The sequence below is a fragment of the Mizuhopecten yessoensis genome, unplaced genomic scaffold, assembly GCF_002113885.1.
Source record: "Mizuhopecten yessoensis strain PY_sf001 unplaced genomic scaffold, ASM211388v2 scaffold10997, whole genome shotgun sequence".
In the NCBI taxonomy this organism is placed as follows: domain Eukaryota; kingdom Metazoa; phylum Mollusca; class Bivalvia; order Pectinida; family Pectinidae; genus Mizuhopecten; species Mizuhopecten yessoensis.
Window position 1 is genome coordinate 365,884 of NW_018408827.1, and position 7,846 is coordinate 373,729.

A 7,846-nucleotide genomic window follows, 5' to 3' on the forward strand; every position below is an offset into this window, starting at 1 on the left:
TATACGAATTGGCTTGAGACGAAGTCCTCCGTTTTTTTTATCTAATTCCCGAACAGCTGCTAGCCCAAATTTTCTCTAGCTCTAACACCAGACTAACTGACATTTTGACAGATAAATGTCTGACCAGACATCTATCTGTCAAAATGTCTGAAGTTTGATGAGGGGGCCAGAGAAAACACAGGCTAGAACAGCTGATCAGTCTGTATTTTTTTTAGGCCTGAGAACCTACTTGAGAAATTGTTTTATGATATGCAAAGAAATGTATTCCGGTGTAAATTGATTTCTGTAACAAGCACACGAGGTCAGGCCAACAGAATGGGTTCATGCTATGACTCGAAAATACAAATAAGAAACTGGAGAAGACACAGGTGCTCGGGTTCTGGAATAGTCTCTATATTTGATATATTATTTAATATTCAAACAGATTTTTTGATTTTTGCACTGATATTGTTTTAGAAAGATACAGGATTTTTTATTTGGAAAAATAAATGGTAGCATCAATATTCTTCATTTAAATCAGATAACATACCTTTACTCGTCACACGTAATATTTGGGCCAAATAATTAAAGATGGTGATATAGTTTGAAATTCAGTATAAAATTATGAAAACAGATACAATATTTGTATTTCATGTTCTGCAATTTTATCAGTGAATAAATGAGTGGACATGTTTTAAACATTTATATTTCATCTGTTACCTTTCATATTCTTCATACATTTATGTATACACGACTTTTTTCAGTCGTCTCCCGTGGTAATTATTATACTCGCTAGGTGCCGCTAACATCGCACCGCCATAACAGAAGTGATCATACTCATAAAGGCGGGCAATTCGAAAAGCAAAACAAGGTAGCATTGATATTCTATAAAATTCACTGGAACTTCACTGAATTTATAATCACATGTGTAAAGTTGATAATGATGAATTCAATGATAGAGGCTGTTGCAAAATCCATCACATCAAAGGATGTTAAATCAAACGAGTGGATCGATGACATGCGCGAGTGGCCGGAGATCGAGTATGGCGATATTTACAACTATTTAGTTTTGAGTCGATCATGTGACGGAGAAGAGATGAGGAATTTCAAGTCTATGGACAGTTTCAACTACTTTAAGAGTGGTGCTGTTGATAAGATTTTACACCATGTTACTGTTGACGGCATTGTTATGAAATGTAATGTACGACCATCACAGAGAATGAACAATGAGTACCACCATCCGTGGATTGTTTGCGACAGTAACGGTACAATCAACACAGGGGGCTGTTCGTGTATGGCAGGTGTAAGTAAGACTTGTAGTCATGTAGGTGCGTTGTTGTGGAAAGTGGAATATGCTGTCAAAACAGGACTTACTGGTAAGAGTTGCAGGCTAAGTGGAATTAAGGAACGACAAAGAACATTGAGCCAGGTCCTATTGCAGACATGGATTTCTCCAATCCAAAACGTAACAAGACGGACGAAGATGACATCGACCAGGAAGTAAACTATACTCATTCTTCTTTCAAACCTTCTCAAGTCATTCAGAGTTTCAAAAGTTTATTGATAAATCAACATTCATGCCTTTATTTTACATCAAGGATTCACTTATCAACAAATCTGCAAGTGCTGACATCACCAATATTTGAAGCTCACACCTCATCAGATATCATCTGTGACATACAGCACTGTTTCTCAATCCCAATCCGAGCTGTGGCATGATAGCAGAAAACTGAGAATTACTTGCAGTTCATCACATAAGGTACCAATTCTGGAAACAACAAATCCAGACAGTTTTATAAGAGAACATGTTTATCCTACCTTTAGAGGTAATATCTACACTAGGCACGGACAGGACGGAGAGGTTAAAGCTAAACAGCAGCTGAGGAATGATGGGGACATCATATCAGATGTAGGAACAGTTATATCCCAAAGTGAACCATGGCTCAGTGTATCGCCCGATGGATTAATCCAAACTCCTTGTGACCACTTGTTGGAAATCAAATGTCCATTTCTTAAAGATATCTCTTTAGACACTTTGTTAACTTCTGGAAAGTATGATATTGTTAAAGAAGCCGATATGTATGTGTTAAAACCAATGTGTTAAAACCAAATGGTACACACACATACACCACACGCATGCATCTTGCACACAGGGGAGGCCGTCCTTAAATGACCTTAGCTGTTAATAGGACGTTAAACAAAATCAAACAAACAAACAAACAAACAAACAAAAAAAGGACCCAAGGGCTATTACCTCCAAGTACAGTTAACAATGTATGTAACTGGATTGAAACTTTGTAAATTTATTGTGTGGTCAACCTTAGATTATGTAACTGTAAATGTGACATATGATCCTGATTTCTGTAAAAGATCTATTGCAAGACTAAAGAACTTTTATTTCACAAAATTCTTGTCAAGGATTGTTGATGACTTTCATTCTGGTAGGATGAGACTGTGTGCTCAATATGTAAAATCTTGTCAGTAAATATTTAAGAACATCAAACAAAACAATTACATTTCTTTCAAGATTGGCTTTATTAATATCAAGCTCTTTTACTTTCAAATATGACTTTGAAGTAAACAAACACATTCAAAATGTATGTATTTAGTAACTTATGAAAAATGTGATTACAATTAAAATGCTTTATGTACAATGATTTAAAATCACACATTGATTCACAGCTAGAACTAAGCTTAAATGATACTACTGATAAACTGAATTTCAGGGGTGTAACAATGACAATACTGGTACACCTAAAGTCTATTATGATATATTGCAATACAGAAAGAATGTATTGTCATAATAAAAAGGTGGTATAAATTTAAAAAGAAATTATCAAAATATTACCAAACTGAATCATAAATCATATGGATTGAACAGATTGTAAATGTTTAAGTTAACTTACAACTGCCACTGACTGGTATATGACATATATAGCATACAATTCATGTTACTAATTCTCGGGTCCCAATTAGATAACATATTGTCTGTCACAACTGCATATCGGTTTTTTTTCACTTTATTGTACCAATATTTTGTGAGGCAGCAGGGATCGATCTAGGTTTTAGAAGAATCTACCACCCTTTTCAGATTTAGGGAGAATTAAAACTTTGATACAAGGCTCAAGCTATAGTATCATGAAGGTAAAAGATTAATGTTTTGTCCGACATACATGTGTTCGAAATTGTTGAAATTTTGTTTAAAGTTATTGTTAAGAAATCGCATGTATAAATGTTTCTGCTTAATCTATTATCACAGTGGTTTTAGCATAATTCTTAAAAAATGATTCTGGTAAAGCTGCTCTTATAGTATCACGAGGCAACCAAATAACTCAATCTTTAACAGCAAGCAAAGGTAACCAAGATCTAAATATGTTTGAAGCATGACTTTCAGAAAAACCAAATCTATGACCAAGATCAGCAAATAACAAATTAAGTCAAGTTTCATCAATGTCAACCAAATTTGATCTGAAACAGACATTGTGAATTTAAATGGATAAATATTTTGCAAAACTTGTACAAGAGTTAAAAAGTGTCAAACCTGTGTATAAGTTTGACACATTATCATTTGATAAATCACTTGATGACATTGTCACATGGAGTGTTCTACAGTGAACACCCTGCTCTGCATGTCTTTTTAAACACAGGGGGAATAATGGACTCATTATCAGTACCACATGCACCTGCTGCACATAAATATGTGTGATCCTATAAAGAATTATCTGCCCACTGAGTCCCAATGCTAGCAGTAGATACTTGTGGAGGTGCTGGTTCAGCAAAATTAGTATTGTATGGTGAGACGGTTTCCTGAACTTCGGTGTCATCTAAGTCCATGATAACTCCTAAATCTCCATCTATATCTTCAAAGCTAAGAGAGAATAAAAAGTATCTAAACTTTATATTGTCAATTAATAATATCAATATCACATACAATATAATAATGAGCTTCAATGATGCCAAAGGCTAAGGGGAACATTGTTATAGGGGTAATGGATAGAAGTGGAAAATAAGTCCACAATTGTATATTTTTCATTTTAACTTACTAACTCATCATTCATTCTTCGGTCTACATTTGAGACAAATACGATCTGTTACCTGTAACCGAGCAAGACTGGGATATTTCAGTTGAGTGTTAAGATTCTGTATTATATGTATCCCAACTGAACACAAGCCAGCCGGGTTTTATTGTTACAGAATCTTAGCCTGTAAAACTGATTATATCATTGACCGACTCAAATTAGCAGGCCCCTGTGCATCAAATGTTATTGATCTACTTTAATCATCAGTATTACTGACTATATTTAGGTTTGTAATACTGTCATCTATGTAAACATATTATATCAAAAAAAAATTATTTCAAATGTATATGTATATTGGAGCAAACCGAAAAGCTGAACACTCAGTATTATTATAACAGATTAAATATTGATCTAATTATAAGCTTGGGTATACTATTATTTTTATATTTAATTCAGTAATTAATGGCATTCCTAATTACTTCTTTATATGTATCCACTACACTACAGAGTTGTAAACACCTGGTCTCCACGGTCTGCTGCTAACCACTTACTTATAATTACATAACTATTTCATATTGTTACCTATATCCTGCATCTGAATCCTGTACATCATTAAACTTTCTCTTTACCGTTCTCCGTCCCATCTTCACAGGTGTGTCATAACCTGTGTGAATGAAAAATATTCATAATGATATCACATATTACACTGTATACATTAGATTTCTGACTTCAGACAGGATGAACTTGAGTACAGTTTGACATAGTATATATATATACCATACATAACTACACAATGTAATCAAAATAACTGTATGCCTGTGTGTATGGACTTATCAGTATGAGATTACAAATACAAATGTTGATTGTAGTAACATTACATGACCAGAAATTAAAGTTGGTAACTTTCTATCTTACCTTACTTTATTTGAAGATGCTCATTCAGTTTTAAAGACAGGGAAATATTTTACAATTTAATAACATGTCAATTATTTTTTTAAGACAAGAAAAATACTATTAGATTGTTTTTACTCTCCAGAAACCCAAAAGAAATTTATCATTTTAGGACAAGATATCCTGGTGTAGGTAGCTATACATTGTAGGAACATCAAACACACTTTTTTTTATTTTCACTTTATTCTATAGCTAGAAAACAGGGGTTTGTTACAAACGTCTAATACGCATACGCTGTATTGATACATGGGCCAGGGTGTATGTTTAGATGTGCTGTGAACCATATCAGTATATAGCTATAAGCATGTGTATTAGTGTGTAGACATATCTAACAACACGACAGGAGTTTGGCGTTCTGTCATGTAATTATAGTCTACATGCAAAGAAATAATACCCAATATACTATAATTTCTAGCATACATGTATAGGCATACAACCTTACTGAATCACATTATTGTAGGCATATCAGCTGTCGCTAGATGGCGTAGCAAGGGATTAATTTAATGTGTATTATTTTGTAACAAACCCCTGTGGTTTACGGTCGCTGGAAATAACCATTCTATTTTTAGAATACATCACGAGTATGACTGAGCGATAAAAGTTTAGCTTAAACTTAAATTTGAAACATGACTAGGTCTACTTCGACAATTACAGTTAACCCTGAATCAAAGAGAAAGACGACATACCAAGGTTAATCTTTGGAGTTGGGTTTTGCTCTGTCGGGCGGCCATCGATGAAATGTTGAGAGCACACACGCACATTATTTGGAAGATCTTTCCGGTGTAGGGGCGCCACCCATTCCCGCTTCACTTCCTCGTCCGAGGGTAATTTGTGTAGGCTATATGGAACACAACACGGACAGTCTTTGTGAATAATTCCATGACCCTCGCACATCGCCTTTTTCCAAACATGTATTTTTTCATGGTTGTTCGAGCACCCAACAACAGCGCACGCTTCGCCGCCTCCTCGCTTGTACATTTGTCACGTTTGATCACTGTTGCAATGGCGGACAGTCACGTGATCAATATGGCCGCGCCTACTCGCTATGACGTAATAATGAAAAGAGCCGTGTATATTTCTTATGTTTTAATAATTGCAGACAATTCCAGCGATAAAAAAAACATGGCACAAGGTAAAAAAAACAAGCACATGATCATCAGCATGACAGAGACTTTAATATTATAATGAACACATATATCTCTTACAGATACACCTGACCAGCCTTTCATTTCCACAAATGTCTTCATTCTTTCACTTTCAAGCGTAAGAAGGTGAAGTTTTGTATTAGAGTTTAAAAATAAAATTGATACTTAATCAATATTCCTGCATGGGTGGGTGATAATTTTGGTACATGTATTTGAGTGTCACATATATGTGAAGAAGTAATCTGTGAAGAAGTAAGCTAAGCTTTATATTATTAAATTTATAATCTTGCAGATGTATCACTTGATAAGTGTGCAGACATCACCGAGGACCATTCCTATATATGTGATGATCCAGCCGGGAAGTACTGTCAAGTAACAGAGCTTCAAGACAAAGTTGTGTCTTTACAGGTATTTCAAACATATGAATATATTATGTACATTGGTAGGATAAGCATAATGCACAAAATATTGTTAAAATGATGTACTCTTCATATTTAAATATTCGTCAAAAACTGAAGCATTCCACTGTTTGGTACATGTATTAAGAAAAAAAATTATGCTGCAAATATTTACATTCTCATTTTGTAAAATAGTAACTAAGCTAAATGGTTAAAAAGGTTGAAGGTGATCATATGAAAATCTTTCAGAAGTGCAAGTCTGGAAAGAATTCTGGCGTTTTTTGACCTATTTCATTGAACATGGGGTCTATTTCTGCATAAATGGGATAAAGCTAACATTGGCAAGCTATTTGTATAATAAAAAAATCATTTAGTTGTGACATCATAACTCACATCCTTTTCAACAATTCCAGACAAAATGTGCCAATTTCACGGATGAGAATGCTAGGTTGAGGGAGGAAAAGGACACTCTGAAACAACAAATGCATTCAGATGCTTATTTCAGAGATGCTTTTTTGGAAAAGGTCCTTGCCTCTGACCAATCTGTGAAACATTTCCTCGGCCTTCCATCATTATTTTTTTTCACAGTGTTGTTTGACTTTGTGTCAAAGTTTTATGGCAATATTTCGTTTTGGAAAGGTGAGAAAAAAAGGTCGACAAAAAAGTGGCAACAAGGTGGACATGTTAAACCTGGAGTATCAAGAAAGCTGACAATTAAAGAGGAGTTTGTTTCGGTGCTGTTAAGGCTTGGATTGGGTTTGGAAAGTTTCACCCTAGCTGTGTTGTTTGGGATATCAGTTGGCCAAGTCTCCTCATTATTTTCAAGTTGGATAAACCATTTGTGCCAAATTTAAGACCCTCTAATCAAGTGGCAATCCAGAGACAAAATTAAGAAAACATGCCAATGTATTTTTTAAAAATTTAAACTTAAATACCCGGACACTACCGCTGTTATTGACTGTACTGAACTATATATTCAGCTTTAGTAAGTATACAGCCAAATGGTACTTTCAATTTTGTCTCAAAGTTTTAGAGTGGTAACATTTCCGACAGGAAGATTATCATGGAAAGCAAATTTTTAGACTTTGTGAAACCTGGTGATCACATTATGGCGGACCGCGGATTTCAGATTCGTGATCTCCTTACATCCAAGGGTGCATATCTTAACATGCCACCTTTCACCAGCCAAAAGTACAAAGGTAAGGGACGGATGTTAACATCAAAGGAGCTAAAGACAACGAGAAAGATAGCGTCACTGCGTATTTATGTGGAAAGGGCTATTCGACGTTTAAAATCATTTAAACTTCTGGGACAGATTTTGCCTGTGACCATGAAAGATATATCTTCATCAATG

The 7,846-nt window shown here is 34.8% G+C and overlaps 1 long non-coding RNA gene across 1 annotated transcript; it reads right to left on the reverse strand.

The window, feature by feature from the left end:
• Positions 1 to 3,816: 3,816 nt before the first annotated feature.
• LOC110464493 lies at positions 3,817 to 5,710 on the reverse strand. Its single transcript, XR_002464499.1, has 3 exons — positions 5,636 to 5,710; positions 4,581 to 4,662; positions 3,817 to 3,847 (listed from the first exon to the last, which is right to left on the reverse strand). It is a non-coding gene; the product is annotated as an uncharacterized LOC110464493 (long non-coding RNA).
• Positions 5,711 to 7,846: the final 2,136 nt, after the last annotated feature.